Source organism: Platalea leucorodia (genome assembly GCF_965183815.1).
Source record: "Platalea leucorodia genome assembly, chromosome: 6".
Classification (NCBI taxonomy): Eukaryota; Metazoa; Chordata; class Aves; order Pelecaniformes; family Threskiornithidae; genus Platalea; species Platalea leucorodia.
Genome location: NC_138828.1, coordinates 40936323 through 40951240, shown reverse-complemented (window position 1 = coordinate 40951240; position 14918 = coordinate 40936323).

Genomic DNA, 14918 nt, shown 5'->3' with positions numbered 1-14918 from the left:
GGGGCTGCAGGTTCAGTTATGGTAGATAAAGATCATAGGTAAACCACTGAAGAACTGGGCAGCAATGACTAAGCTTGTCCTCTTGTGCTTTGATTGTTCCTTGCTATCTGCTTGGACACCAAAGGTGGATTTTTAGCGGAGCTGTTTCATCCTGTACTTTTGATTAAGGGAGGTACTCTGAACATTGTCCCTGAAATAGTTCACTGATACGGCTAATACAGGCATAGGGCTTCAGGGCTTTTAAAATTATTTTTTTGAAAGTCTAGCCCACAGGAGCATGAAAGCACAGGTTCAGTGCAAAGAACACCAGAATAACAGGTTGGGAGAGAATTTTTCAGTCAGCGCATGAAGACTGATCCCCTCTTGCCCACTTAAGTTCACTTGATTTTAAAACGAAGCAATATGTGATAGCTATTACAAATACTTCCTAAATGGAGGTTTAAGATAAACAAGAAATGGAGTTGGGTGAAGGGTTCTCCCCCTTTCAAGGAAATTGAAAGCAACTAAATTACACAGCATCCATGATTTGGCTTGGCTTTCTTTTTGGTTTTGTTTTTTTGTTGGTTGGTTTGTTTGTTTGTTTGTAATTGTTTTTGTTTTTAATGTGAAAAAGAGCTCAGGAAATACAGCCTTGTGTGAACCAACAAAGTATACAAAGAGTAATACCTGGGTTTTTTATAAGTATAGTTCATCCCACTGTTATCATTTGCGCTAAACCCTTCAGGGTAGTTTGTTGTGCACGTCTCACTTTCCAGCTCAGAGAGGCTGTATTTTTCTTTCTCTAAGAGGAATACAATGACTTTCTAATTATCTGAAAGACAGATGAAAATTATTGTAACTGGCCAAGTATACAATTTCATGCCCTAAAATGTTATTAATAAAAAAACCACCAAAACCTACATTTAATTTTTAAGAAACCTGGACAGGCATTAAGAATACATCTATAACTCTGTTCATCTTCTGTGATGTAATGTGAATATGCTTTTGTAGGCACAGCTACACTTTAAACAAAGATATGATAAGAATGTTCATAAAAATCATACTTTGCTTTTCCTTTGGATACGTTAGAATTACAATCTCAGCTACTTGCAGAATTGAAGCTTTAAAATAGCCATTTTGTGTGTAAAGCAAGGCAAATGACTTCCTGTTTTGAATATTATAAACAGTCACAACACTTAGAATTACGTCTAGAACATCTTATAGAATCTCAATTTCCTATGTTATGAAACTTTACATTCAGATAGAATTTTCGCTTTCATAGAATCTATCTAGAAAAGCAGAAGCTTCACTGGAGCATCCCTGTACCTTGCCATACGATAGTGAAAGTGATGGCTTTGGTCTTGCATCACCCTCCAAAAAAGAGGCAAAGATCAATAATGTTTACAGTCAAATAAGCAGACTGATATCTTTTTAAGCAAGTCAGTGTAATTCTTAAGTATACGTCAGTAACACCAAGACAATATCTTCATAAATGCCCACACAGAAAAAGAATAGTTTTTTCACACATGCCTCATAGGTTTAGAGTGTAATTTATAGGAGTAAAAAATGCAACTAAGCTTCACACATAAAACACATTTTAAAACAAACCACTTGGAAAACCCCTCTAAACTTTACATAGAAAAACAAACCAAGATAGCATTTAAGTATTACTAGCGTCAAAATGTTAGCTCTGCGAAAACAGGTATACGTGGTAAGTTTGGCCACATCTTTTTTTTTTTTTTTTTTTTAAAAACAAACAAACAAACAAACAAACAAAATCTTTAGCCTGCAGAAACCTAGTCTTCCTCTCTTTCTCATTGGCGGGGGGGGTTGGGGGGGGTTGGGGGGGAGGTTATGAGCTGTTTCAGAGCCCAGCCAAAGGTTGCCCTCTCTATAATTGGTGTAAAATAGAGAGTACCTTGGGTGATTAGCTTTCCTCAGCTGAAGTAGCCTTTGTTTCTAGATAGCCTTATGCTTCCAGTGGCTAATTTCCTCTGGAATACCAATTTCCTGTGAGGAGGAATGAGACATATGTTGAAGGAAGTAAAAGAAATTAAGCTTTTAGCATGAATCATGCACTACATAGTGATGGCAAGTTTAAATCTTCATGTCCAGATATAACCATCTAGCTCACTTGTTTCACAGTTATAACAGAATGCAACCAACTTTTTTTTTTTCTTCTTCTTTTCTTCACTCAAAGAATCTTTAAGAATTTCTAAATGATGTAAGATTAGACCTGGGAAGGCAATTTTCAAAGCAAAATGACAATCCTTTAAACAGAAACTTTTCATAAGAAAAGACTGCAAAGTCTTGTGCCAGAAGAAATGCCCCTTGACTCCTAGATATCCAAACCAGGGTGAGAAAGAGGAGCAACACACTGTAATGTGATACTAATGTTCAGGATAGTTTCAGATCATGAGACTAAAACTTGTGGTCCAAGTGAAAGACGAGACTGTAGACTGCTACGAAGCATGTCTCGACCAATAACTCCAGTTAAAGGGTTTCCATTTTGCATAGAAGAATGACAGGTTATGTCAGCTAGACAGGGGAATTAGACAAGTCCTCTGTTTAATGCATGCAGACTTTGAGAAACTGGGGCTCCTCCGAGAATTTTTTCTGTAGTGTACATTAGAAAAAATTGACAAAATTACATAAACCCTCCTCTGATCAAGAACAATAAACCAGCTCTTCCACCATTTCCACATAAGTATCCTAACCACAGACTGTTAGCATCAGGTTCCTTCACTTTTATCAGAGACACCACTTTTAAACACACTGTAAACACTTTGTCAAATTGCTTGGATTAAACAACGTAGTAATCTAGGCCAATGTCAAAAAAAAAGGGTATATTAAGAGTATTTTTAAAATGTTGTTAACATAATACCACCAAAAATAAAACTGGCTGTAAAATACTCACAACTAAAAAAAAAAAAAAAAAAAGTCTATATTTATACTCATGTCCTAAGTAAACATAGCACAAAATTAAAACAAGATGGAAAAAAAAAAAGTATGCACATTTAAATTATATATGTTTGTATGTGGATTGCCTGAAAAGTTTAAATATACTCAGAAAAGCCCATGTTCTCCATGAAAAGTTCTTGAGAGGCTTTACTGAAATATTTTCCCAGTTCTAAGTAGCCAAAAGGAAAAAATGAAAAAGTATCAGCAGAGAATTAGCTGGCAACTGCAATAATGGACCTAATATTGAAAATTCAACAGGATCATTGCCATCTTCTCAGGCTCTGTTTTCTTCAACAGAAAAGTTCAAGATTTCTGTTTCTCTACTCATTTTGTACCAATTGAATGTAATACAACTCACATGACTGTTTTCTAACTTCAGTACTTTATTTTTCAAATAAGGTTTATGCTGCAGATAGACAAAGAAAGTGAGTAACAGAGAGAAAAACAGAAAAATCACTGACCCATTAAAGAACTGTCTAAACTAGTTTTATAGTTGAAATTTACAGAGAATTATAAAACTCTCTGGAATGATAATCCTGAACATGGATGGAAGGAAGACTGTAAGAAGAGGCAAGGTTCAGGAGTACAAAGTAGACTGAGAATCAGAAGGTATTTATTGAAATCCATATCTGGAAAACATTTTCTTATGTAACTGTGACATTTGATGTCAAATCCATCAAATGGTCATGAATTATTCCCATGCAGCACATAAGGACTAGGAGCAATACTCAGAGATGCTGCATTATTCAATGTCCCTAGAAAGAAGAAAACTTTGCAGGACAATAAGAATATAAACACAGAAAGTATCCAAAGTGAGAGATGAAAGATCTTATCCAGATTAGTCATCTGAATAACTTCCAAAAACGCCTTAGACAACACTGCCCCCCTGCAAACCTGTAGACACGCAGTCTCAGTTGTACTGACCTGCAAAATGCTCTTGGATAGCTCAGCTATTGATATCGATGCGTTTTCTGCCCAAACCCCAGCTATGGCACCTTGTGGAAGAGAGGATTATTGTATTAACCCAGACTTGATTTCTTTGGAATAAATGTGAATTCCACAACCAATGTGCCTGCCCAGAGCTCAACAAAAGGCCCAGGCACAACCCAGCAGTGGGAGCAGCTTGTAAGAATGGCCCCTGGCTTCTCTTGCAAGTCATTTTCCTCTCATCACTTTAAGTAATAAATAAATGAAGTACAGGAAAAAAAAAAAAAAAAAGCCCAAATGCTACTACTAATCAGCACAAATATAGAAGGAAATAAAAATTTGCTAACTGTGCATTTCTAAATTCAATCAAGGCTGAGAAAAATCATTACTTCAAAAAGCAGACTTTAAGTACATTTATGCATGCACTGTTTCTTTTTGGAAAGGTCAATTAAATGTCAAAAGTGTAACTAAAAAATGAGAATTTAACATTCAGCAGTTACAGCTTGCCTGTTGGTATACATTACATCTAATTATGTACTTCACAATCATTTCAGAAAAGAAATTCATAAAACATTTACAAAATACGTTCAGCACATTAGTCATGACTAGATTTTAAAAAATACTTTCAGAAATACAATTAATTAGTTATTTATTAATATAAATTTTATTTATTTATTATTATTTTATTTATTTACTAATTACTTATTTAAAGTGTTTTGATTTAAAAGAATAAAGTGTCAGCAGACAAAATATCTGCAAAATCCCTGGAATACACATTGTACCTTGTAAGATATTACCAGGAATGAATAAAACAGGCCACCACATATTTATGAGATTTTTTTTTCATCCTTGATAAGCGATATCTGCTATTAAAGGATTTAAAAAATAGTAAATACATTCCTGTGAAAACTGCCTTATAGAAAGAAGAATGCGTATTTTGAAAAATGTGATGCAGCTTCTGGCAAGCTGGCAGTAAATGCCACAGAGAAAGTCACAGACCACCAAATGTTTACTGTACAGCAGTCAGTAATGCTGTCAGTATTGAAAAAAATGTCTCTCCCACGTTTTTCCTACTTGGAAATATCCCACGAATCATAGACAAAAAGATAATCTTATATTTTATAAATCATCCTTTTCAAAGTTACACTGTGTATTAAACATATTACTAAGGCCCAGGTTCTCATATCCTCATTCTCACTGGATATCTTCTTTTTGGTTGGTCATGCAGCAAGGTGACATTAAAACAAGAGAAAGGATATTGAGAACTAGCCCCAAAGGAATTAAATCAGTGCAGCAGCAAGACAGCCTTCAAATGGGCTAGCAGGGAGCCAATAAGAAAGTAGATACTTAGCCATCAGCAAGATAAGTCACACCTGCACTCATTTTACTAACTGTAATTTAGTATTCCTAGATTTTTCAGAAGAGTGATGTTTCCTTTCTAGCCTTTGTGATAATAATTTGTTCAACTTTTCGGTTTTGTCCTTGTGGAAGTAATCTAGCCTTACCCTAGAGAAAAACCTCTATTATTTTATAGAAATCTTCAGGCAACAAAATGTCTTTTAGGTTGTCAACAGGTGGACTCTTGAACCTCCAAAACAATGTCGGCTCCTGCAAGATGGCCAAGAGTACAGTGGTCCCCCAGCAGGCTCCCAGGACTGTGACCAGCAGCTCTGTGAATTCATCTAATCATTGCAGAAGGGTCATCTACAGGCCCCCTGGACTTGCTGGAGCAATTGTTCTTAATTCCCTGGAGAACAATATTAATTATAATGGAGGATCTAGTTTTGAATGACCATCCCACCATCAATTTTAGGTGCTGTACACATGCAAAGTCTTTGATTTCTCACATTTCATTGTTCCACCATCCGTTCTACTTCTTCATTTACACCAGATCTATTTCACTGCACTTGTTAACCCCTCTCTCTCTCTCTCTTCATTCTCTAGTCCTTCATGCCCCCACTGTTTCCATGGCCCTTTTCATAAAAAACTACTTCTTTGTGACTTCATCCCTCACAAAAATATGTATCTCAATATGCAAAGACAAAACTTGATTGATGCTCACATCTGTGTATACTTTCACTCTTCTTCCTCACCTGTTTTAATCTTAGAATGATTACTACATTGTTTTTATATCATCACTCTGGGTAGGTCAAAGAGCAGAATGATGCTATTTTCATAGAGGTATTGAAGACCGTGCGGTTGTCTGTGGGCACTACAATAGCAACAAAGATGTTCCCATTGGTGTGACACCCTTACACCGGAGGCAAGAAGTTTCCTGGGAATTTAGCACTAGCTGTGTAATCCTTCTATGCAAAAGCATCCCTTGCTCACTTGATATTAGAGCAACAGAGCACTGCAAAGCAGTCAAAGCCGGAACCAAGAATCAATAATACCTGGGGAACTGTTCCTCAGTGAAGGGAGTGAGAATAGTGCCTTGATCTTGAATTCACAATTTTAATTATGCATACAGTTGAAGTCTGTATTCTTCCATATCTTCATTCTTCCACATCTACAGTCATGATCATCAGTAGCAAAGTGAATTATTTTATTAGCCTGCACACCAGTCAAATACATGTGCATAAGTCACACATGCAGGTATGGTAGTACCTAGGTGCCTCTAGCTTTGACCTTCCAAAGTATCACTGACATTTTTCTATCTTACTGACCATAGCCACAAAGGAAGCTATTCAGGGTTTACTCTCAGCGAACCTTTAATTTGTTTGTTTGTTTGTTTGTTTGTTTGTTTGCATAAAGGATGGCTTGCTATGAAACTTCAGTATTAATTTTAAAGGTTTAAAGTTGAGAAATCATGAAAATAATTATTCTAGTAAAGCACATTAGTGAATAAGTATGTCCACAATTGGCTGATAACCTGTATACAAGCTAGTGAAACTGAGACTGTACTGATTGCATTTTAATTGAGACAAAAGAGAAGGCCTTTGAAGAATGCAGAGTCTAGTATCTTTATATCGATGGATTTACTGGTGCACCTAAATGTAAGAGCAATTAACTGTTAAGTTAAACTTATTGAGTTTGAGGCTGTTTGGTAGCCAGGGAGAAAATTTTGCATCCATTTCGCCAAGTAGAAGTAAATTTCCAAGGTACCCAAGAGCTTACCAACAGCAAGCAGGCGAGGGGCATACAGAAGCCATCCATTGGCTTTTTTCCACCTGCTCTTTTCCAGTGACCGGCTATGTTAACTTGATGGCAACTTTGCCATATTTTGACCTTCAGAATGGTACCGAATATACCGAAATCAGATTAACTAACTTTTGCTATAAAATAAAAATCGAGCTGAAGAATAAGCCAAGCAAGAGTCTTTGCAAAGACTTTCCATTGCTGAGACTCTTAGAAGTGACTCTGGTCATTGCACTTTCCTTCATAGCATGACTCAGGTTCTATGCTGATACGTTACTAAGGACAGTGCTTAAAGCTCCTTTCTTCAGATATTATGCGTAATGAAGATGGAATTTATAGATGGGGTATTTCATGTCAAAACATCATCAACAAGACACCATTGGCATAACCTGCAAACTGCAAGTATGCATTGGGTTTGTCAAAGGATTAAGATTTCTAACCTTTTGAGACATACAGCATCAGTGCAGTGGTATGTGAAGCAGACGAACTCTGTCCTCCAAATCAGCACATACACAGGATTCTACACACACTTGTTAGCTATACAGGCATAAAAGTTATCCTCACTTTAAAAGTCTTAATCAAAGCTTTTATTAAGCCTCTTAAACTTTCACTGAAGTTTTCAGATACACTGTGACATCAGGCTTCCCAGGTATAAAGGCCAACTTCCTATATATTCTATATTTTTGCATACTGTAACCATTTAGAGTTTGAAACCCAGAAAACAAGTGTTTCCTTGTGTCTCTCCTTACTCAGCTGTAAGAGAAGATACAATTATTTGAATGCAAAGTGGACTCTTACTATGGAAACATGAAAGGAATAGAAGGGAAACAAAGACAAGATGCAATTGGGTGTCTTGCTGTAGCAAAAAGCCCCCAAAATGAATGATGAAAACAACTTTCAAAGATGGGCACAACCTGAAAGCATTTGTCCAGATTTCTTGAAGAAAATGGCCCACTGCTGGCATATTTTATATGTATGAATAAGAAACTCTACATGCCGAGATGAGGATGTTATCAAAGTAGACAGTTAATATAACTCTAAGTGAGAACAGACACTAGCAAAAAGTAAAAGCAAAATACTGAAGAACGTGCCATTTATATGATGTACAAAAGCATTCATGTACTTCAAGGGAATGAAAATAGGTATTTCAAAAAACTCACTAGTGCCTGCTATTGTCTACTACAGGTTTCATTAAATGGAATTATTTGCATTAATACTGATTATTCCTAAGGACAGTAATTCCTAAAATAAAAGTTATTTGTATGTCCCTAATCAAGATTTCTCCTCAGTGCAAAAGAAAGGAAACATCTGATGACTCTTAGAAAGCAGAACATCTCAACAAACAAAACAGTCAGCAATTAAGAGGTTGATGAAGAAAGAGAAAAAACATCATCAGAAATTGCACATCCCTCATCAAGGAATTTCTTTAGAATTACACAACACAAAAATAAATGTCAGGTGTAAATACAGCTCTACAGCTAGATAGAGAACACCTACTTGACAGTTCACTCACATAGGTAAAGGGACACTAAAAATTCCATGAAATTTACTGAGATACTGGTTCTTATTTTAGTGTGAGGTATACCTTAAAAAAAACCTGCAATAAAATGTACTTTTTAACTGCATTTGATGTTCTACAGTTTTCCTCCGCATATCATCATACATACATCGATCAGCAAGTGCACACTCTGGAACGTCAGTATGGCTTTTAACTTTCTGCTGATATAAACCCACCTTTTTATCTGTGTTTTGAAACATCTGAACCAAGTCCATTTGTTCCTTCTTCCTAAGGCAATCTCAAGATCCAATGAGCCTGAGGTTCTTTCTGTTCCTTAGACTGATAAAATACAGTTTCTACACATGAATACAGAACATTTTTTGCTTTTAGGGAATTCACTCTTATCCTTAAAGATGGAAACTGTCATAAGAAGAAATGCCTTATTAAGGAAAAGTAATGAATTTCAGGTGCAGGCAATAGGTTTACTACCTCATTTCATCAGCTGTTGACTCCAAGATGCTCCGTGTTGGAAACAGCTGGGAGCTGTCCGAGGTCTGAAAACAGTGCAAGATTGCAATAATTATTCTCATATTAGTTTGGTGTCTACAGTTAGTCCTCATGATCAAAGATAATCTTATCTAGTCACTAGTTTTGGAAAATATTATCGTAACTGAAAACACTATACGTAGAAGTTTACTTTTGCACACTTTGGGTACACAAAGCTCTTTATCTAAGAAACTTCACAGTTAGTTGGCTATAGTGGCTTGTCAGCTAATGATCATAATACTATCCAACCACTTTGCAACAATATTACATGCATGGGTAAAGAGCTGGATGTAATATGTTTTCATATAATGCATGATTTGACAAACTTGTCTCTCGTATTTTCAAAATATTGTTTCAAAAAACCTTATACCCTTACATGTATTTTTAATTCAACAACTGGTTTGTTTGTTTTTTTTTCCAGTGTGGCTTGGGCTTAAGCAGTTAACCATTCTAAGCATTCACCTTCCCTTATTTCTGGCTCCCAGCTACATGAGCAGTTCCATTCTATTGTCTCTGTTCTCTGACTGAGTGGATATCGTTATATTTGTAAGGTGGACAGTTTAAAGCTACAGCTGGCTAGTGCGCCTATATTATTTACAGCCTTCTGATAAATATTTTAACTTCTCCAAGCAAGCCTAAGGTGACATGAAATTATGGTTATGTTTCCAGTCAAAGAATTCAGAATAAGAAGAATGTCCAATTTCTGTGAGTGTCTGCCATTTACTGCCATTATATCCATCTTCCTATTGCCACCATTTTCTAGTATTACCATTATTATTCCCATTACAAATTTGCCCCTATTTTGTAGGTAATATTATAATGTATTGATGCCACAGGCACATAGATAGTTAATACGCTGGAAATGTGAGGGATGATGACCAACCATGCAAGCTCCTAAGCCACACGAAAAGGCTTAAGCTGTTTAAAAGAGGCTAAGAGCTAGACAGAAGACTATACTTCACAAATAAAGCTGGCAATTTCTGTTCTAGTCTTGATTCTTCTATGTGAGCTTGGACAATCACAGCTTCCATGTATATTGGTTTTCTTGCTGGGTCATGGGTTTTTTTGCTGTAGAAAACAGACAGGACTCCTTACTGATTTACTAGATAAGCAACAAAATTCGCCCAGATATAACTGCAGTGCCAAGCAAGGAATTCATCTGAGGTGTTTACTGTGCTGGACTGTGTCTCCAAATGAGTCACTCATGTCCCCAGCCCCTAGTATCTGCCATGAGGCAGGACTATTCTGTGCTATAATAATCAGTGATACAGCTACCTGCCAACACCATCAACTTCCAGGGGCATCAGAAATTTGGATTCCAGAACCAGATCCCATATTCATTAAAGAAGGCTCTGCTGCAGATTATATTCTAGCCCCATGATATATTAAAGCAGCACAGACAATTTCATTAAAAAAAACCAAAACCAAACAAACAAAAAAACCTGCTAAATGTTCTGCGTTTTGCTACTGTTAGATTGCCTGCTAGTTGACTGGCTTTTACTTCACTGTTTACAATTTCCAGTTGTTTATCAAATATATTGCACAATTGCACAATTGCACAAATTTCAACCTGTGGATTGCTTATAAATGGCTGATTGTAACAACTTTGGTTTAAATAGGTTTTATTCTCATGAATATTCAATCATCTGTTTTTTTGCATCACATTGTTTTCTTTCCCTGTCTGGGTGACATAATCATTTGAATTGGTTCTGCTTTCTTTCACATCCAATGCTATTTTACTCATAAAACTTGGATATGTGCCCAAAAATGCATTTTCTTGAATAAATTTCCCTGTGTAAATATGTGTGCGGGGCGGGGGGGGGGGGGGGGGGGGGACTAATTAAAAAGTGGATATACACAGTCAAGACCAGATTGTATTGGGAAGGCAATGAAATTTCTCCCTTGCTGCACACTGTGAAGTGATCTAAAAATGGAAAGTGCTGTGCTACTCAGTTAATGGAATGGGTTACACCACGATTCAAGCTCATCTTCTCTCATTCAGAAATGACTGTGGACTAACTTTGAGAAAAGGATCTTTCTTCTGAAATGCACACATAGAAAGTCATTTACTTTACGTTCTCCATTACAAGCATGCATGGATCCCACTTATAACTGCCAAAACCTGAGATAATCACAACAGAAAACACTGAGAGATGGCTGGTTCAGAGCCCATCATGTTATATGCAAAGCCCAGGCTGCTTTTCCCAATGGGTCAGTTTACATTTATCTACATTAAAGTTTGCCTACCATTTCATTGTTACCTGGGTCTTGTAAGGTCCTTCTATGAGGCTATGCTGCCCGCCCCTGTCCCCCTTACTACCTTGAATAACATGATATCATCTGCACACTTTGCCACCGTTTGTCTCTAACCAAGGCACTTTCAGCCAACTACTAATCCATGCTACGATCTTTGCTCTTGCCCCAGTGATGCCTTAAAGGCCCTCGGAGAGGGTTTGCCTTTTGAAAACTTCAGTACATTGTTTTAGTAGACTCAATCATTCCATTGATAAGCTTGCTGCTGCCTTGAAAAGACTCCAAGAGGCCTTACAAAGGCATGACCTCTGTCACCAAAGCTGTGCTGAACTCTGCCACCCTACAGTCTGTCAAACTCTGCCCATCAGCAGAGCTTCTGCTGATCTGCCCAGTGCAGGAGTCAGAATGGCCAGCCTCCACATCCCCATATTGCTCCCACCAAAACTTTCTTTTTCCCCTAGATATTAGAGTTGCCATTCTCCTGTCTCTGGATACCAGGGCTGTTCCAAAGGGTGTGTATTGGCAACAATAAACCAGCTACTTAACGCTTAAGCTATCTTTGAATTTTTATGTGAATATTATCCAATCCTGGTTACTTTTTTGGGGTTCCTTACATGAATTTGTACCACAGCTTCTTCTGCAGTCAGTATATTTTCAAAGAGATCCTATGCCAAGCTCTCTCCTCCTCTGTTAGAGTATTCCAGGGTGCAAACCTCCACAGTTTCTTCCACAATGAACATAAATGCATGAAATTCATGTCGCTTCCCTGAAATGGCCTTATCCTCTCCGAGTGCTCCTTTTATAATTTAGCTGTCATGGTACAGCCCTCTGGTAGGCTTCTTTTCCAAATATGTTGGAAAAACTATTTTGTTCTAGTTTTGTTCCTTTAGCTAGTTTTTTCCCACTCCTCTTTTGGCTTGCTGAATAATATTTTATGTTTAAGCTGACAGAGTTTATGATATTTACTTTTTCCTCTTTATCTTCTTTGTATTTGTATTTATTTTACTCCTATTTATCCTATTTCATGGTTGTCACGCACAACCATTTACAGAGTCCTTGCCCGTCATCATAATGATAATAAATGTAAGGGTCTGTGATAAACCATTGTGCTGCTTTTGGCTGGGGTAGAGTTAATTCTCTTCACAGTAGCTAGTATGGGCCTATGTTTTGAATTTGTGCTGGAAACAGTGCTGATAACACAGGGATGTTTTCATTATTGCTGAGCAGCGCTTACACAGAGTCAAGACTTCTTCTGCTTCTCACACTGCCCTACCAGCGAGTAGGCTGGGGGTGCACAAGAAGTTGGGAGGGGACACAGCCAGGACAGCTGACCCCAACTGACCAAAGGGATATCCCACACCATATGACGTCATGCTCAGCATATAAAGCTGGGGGAAGAAGAAAGAGGTGGGGGATGTTCAGAGTTATGGCATTTTCTCTTTCCAGGTAACCGTTAGGCGTGATGGAGCCCTGCTTTCCTGGAGATGGCTGAACACCTGCCTGCCGCTAGCAAGTAGTGAATGAACTCCTTGTTTTGCTTTGCTTGCGTGCACAGCTTTTGCTTTACCTATTAAACTGTCTTTATCTCAATCCATGAGTTTTCTCACTTTTACTCTTCTGATTCTCTCCTCCATCCCACTGTGGGGGGAGTGAGTGAGCGGCTGTGTGGGTCTTAGCTGCTGGCTGAGATTAAACCATGACAGTCCTTTCTGGTGCCCAATGTGGGGCTTGAAGGGTTTGAGATAATGACAGGTTTGATTAGAATGTGCTAGATCAAATTTATAGCTGTTATTGCTGTTTAGCTATTAACGGGCAGGCTTCTGTGTTTGCTGTGGGGCTTGTTTGCCTTACTGTTCATTAGAGTCTAGTGCTCGTTAGTGCCTGCTTTTTGCTTTCGCTGATCACTGTACTGCTGATCATCTTACTCTGCTGTGCCTGGGAACATCTTGATAAGAGCAATGGGCATGAGCCTGGGCTGGCAGATGGCCAGGGCATCTCTGCTGTTTCTGTGCTGCTGTACGGGACAGGCTGGAACTCCCGTGTGAGCTTGAGTTGAAGGGACTGTGACCTGTGGGTGAGTCCACGTGGGAGCAGGACACCCGGAAGCATCTGTGGGTGTGGATAAGCCCATGCCAGAGCAGGTACATCTTGAAGCATCTGTGGCCATGGTTATGTCTGTGCCACAGCAGGTATACCTCTGAGGGGATTATGGCCCAAGGGTAAGTCCACACTGGAGAAGGTACACCTCAAAGCATCTGTGGCTGTGGATAAGTTCATGCTTGCAGCAGGTACACCTTGAAGCATCAGTGGCTGTGCATGAGGTCATTCTGGAACACCTCAAAGCATGTGGCCATGGATAAGCCCACGACAGAGCAGGTACACCCCTGGAGGGACTGCAGCCATGGGTAAGGCCATGTTGGAGCAGGTTAACTTCTGAAGGGACTGTGGCTGTGGGTAAGGCCATGCTGGAGCAGGTATATCTCTGGAAGCATTATGGACCATGGAGAAGGCCACACTGGAACAGGTGCACCTCAAAGCAACTGTGACTGTGGATAAGTCTATGCCACAGCAGGTATCCCCCTGGAGACACTGCGGCTCATAGATAAGGCTCCACTTGGAGCAGGTGCTCCCCTAAGGGACTGCAGTCTGTGGATAAGTCCAAGCCAGAGCAGGGGCAAGGGGAGGAGTCCATTGCAATGTTAAACCCAATGGTCTGGTCCAAATGACCAGGGGCAGAGATTGTAATGGACATACCTTTATATTGCTGTAATCCATGATTTGAGTTGCATGTTATAGGAATTACTATAGCAGGAACCACCTGAACCAATGGAGGACAAGCCTTACAAGAAGCAGTGCAAGTGCAACAGCGACCTGACCTGAGCTGGCTTTGGTGCCCAGTAATTCCATGCAACACACCACCTCTCCTGTCCTGAATGACCACCATAACAGATGTGGTTAAACCACAACAACCATGCTATATGAAATTATCTTCCTGACCAGGCCTGTAGAATGAGAATTGCATCCTCTTTCTAGTTATTATCATCTCAGATAATCACCATAAGGAGCATCCCTAAGCTTTTTCTTTCTTTCTGCCTACAGAAATATTGTCATATCTCTGTCTAGTCTTTCCTCCTGTTTGGTCATTCAATTCTAGAGAAAGACTTGACTGCTCTGAAAAAGGACAGTCATTTCAAAGCCGGAAAAACCACTGGCCAGTTACATATTTCTCTTAAATAAATACATAAAGGTGAACTTGGTCATGCCATTTCCTAATGGAGAGCTCTCTGGAATGCAGAGCTAAGCTCCAGGAAAGGAAAGAGTTAAGCAATATTAAGTTGTGTTTATTTAGCCTGATCTTTCTCAAAGCTAGCTATACATTCGGACAGACTTTGGCAGCATACTTCCTCTTCTCTGTAGTCTTTGAAATTTCTTCTGTTCTTAAACTTCTGAGCAGCTTTGTCAACATCTTCCCTTTCCTCCAGTGAACTCCCCAGTCTTGAAAACACAGCAGCAAAGTTCTCCAAAGAGTCTTACCCACCCAAATCCAGGCCACTTATGCTCTACAGCAAGAAGCCATAGTGGCATAGGTGACCATGTATAGATATCTGAATCCTAC